A 2,364-nucleotide genomic window follows, 5' to 3' on the forward strand; every position below is an offset into this window, starting at 1 on the left:
TGGAACGACACCTGCGTGGCACGTGGGTTTTGCATAGTGGTCCCAGCTGCTCTCCGTGCACGTGTTTTGAATACGGCGCATGAAGGCCACCTGGGCATTGTGAAACTGAAACAGCGCTGCCGAGACCTGGTGTGGTGGCCGGGGATAGACAGAGATATTGAGGCTCTGGTGAAGGACTGTTCTGCCTGCCTTGTGAGTGGCAAGACTGGCCACCAGGCTCCCCCACCCCTGCAACCTCTCGCCTGGCCCTCTCAGCCCTGAGAACACCTGCAGTTGGACATTTGTGGTGAGATCCATGGAGTTCCCCACCACCAACGCTTCATGGTGGTCGCCTACGATCTACACTCAAAATGGCCTGAACTCACCACTTCCGGCACTGTGACCTCACAGGTCATCATCGACTTCCTGGACTCTCTTTTCTCTCGCTGGGGCCTCCCAAAGGCCATCACCACTGACAACGGCCCTCAGCTGGTCTCTGCTGAGTTCACTGCTTATCTCGAAAGCAAGGGCATCCGTCATATATGCACTGCGTACTACCACCCCCAGGCCAATGGCGGCGTTGAACGTTTTCACCAGTCACTGAAGAACGGCCTCAGAGCACACATGGCCCAAGGGCGCTCTTTCACGCAGGCCATCCGTCACACTCTGCTGCACTATCGGGCCACACAGCACTCGACCACAGGCGTCTCCCCAGCCTCTCTCATGCTAGGCTGGGAACTGTGCATGCCCCTTGACAGGCTCCGCCCCTCCACACCTCAGGCACCTCCCTCTGGGGTCAGAGCCTCAGTCACTCGTCAGCAGACGCGGATGAAGCAACGGTTTGACCAGTCAAAACGAACCAGGGTGCCAGACATCAATGTGTCAGACTGGGTCAGGGTCCGCAGGCCCCACAGGGACAATAAAATGGCTTCATACTGGTCCTCTCCTCTCCAACTCACCCGTCAGCTGGGCCCAGCCACTTACCTCCTCAGCAATGGCACTCGGTGGCACTCCAGTCGTCTACGGAAGGTGTCAGCTCCGCCACACACAGCTGGTGACACAACCATAGCCATTCCCTCAGCATGGTGAGACGCCCCGGGGGCTTCATGCAGCTCCTACATGGGCCCCAGACATTCCTGGGCCTCAGCTTCCCCTGCCATCTCCCTCCCCACCTCGGCCTGCCCAGCCTCAGGCCGCCCCGCGACCTGTTCGCACACGTTTACGCCCTGGCCACCTAGAGGACTTTGTGTCAACCTTTCATGTTTGAAATCCTGCCGGGGGGGGGGGGGATGTTATGTATGCACACATCGACAGTGCTGCATTTGATTTGGTGCTGTTCTATTGTGCTGGGATCGATTGGTGATGCCTGCGGGCTCTGGGTTGTTTGATCGGGTCTGCCTTTGATGCTGTGTCAGTCTAAATAAAGAATGCCACGGAGAGGTTGTGTCGAGCGACAGCGCTGTGTCCTGACGTGATTTAAAAATACAATACATGGCTCTCCAAACTGGCTAGGAAACATCTTTGCAACCCAGCCACAAGTGCTTCTTGGAATACTCATTTTGGCCACAAGTGCGCCACAAACCTCAAATTATAGTTTACATGTTAAAAGTTTTAATATTGATACTGATTATAACAAAGCGTGTTAAGTCGTTTTTGCAGTAGGTTGTGGCTATGAGTGCACGAAAGCATAGTTGGTGATATTTATTTTTATTTGTTGTTTTTACATACTAGTTATTTTTTTTACGTGATTTTAATTTATTTCTTGTTTTTCCGTTCAATTATATTTAAAGTTCAAAGTCCTCGTGTTTTAATGGTTCAATAAACGCACATGCTTTCAAATCAACGAATAATCGTGTTTAATAATCGGCATTTCAATCTCAATCAAAATAATCGTGATTGTGACTTTTGCCAGAATCGTCCAGCCCTAACCTGCAGTCAGTTGAGACTGAAGAGGTCATTTAGATGAGTGATGAAACGTTTCTCTCAATAAACGTGTCCGGATGAACTGATTCAAAGTTCTGTGATTTTCTTACCTGGATTATTGAGCATGCATAAAGACATCACTTTCCTGCGTGTAATGCTGGACAGGGGAATTATGAAAGAATGTGTGTGCTTCTATGTGTTGTGTAAGTTTGTGGTGTTTGGGCATCCTGCTCTTATCGTCGCCCACCCCAGGATGACTGCAGTTCAACACGTCACAGTGAAGCGAACAAAAAGGGCCTGTGCTTACACACACACACACACACACACACACACACACACACACACACACACACACACACACACACACACACACACACACACACACACACACACACACACACACACACACACCTCTTATCGGGTCCATCTCAGCATTTGCTACCACGACGTATATAATGAAGC

The sequence above is a fragment of the Lampris incognitus genome, chromosome 12, assembly GCF_029633865.1.
Source record: "Lampris incognitus isolate fLamInc1 chromosome 12, fLamInc1.hap2, whole genome shotgun sequence".
Lineage (NCBI taxonomy): Eukaryota > Metazoa > Chordata > Actinopteri > Lampriformes > Lampridae > Lampris > Lampris incognitus.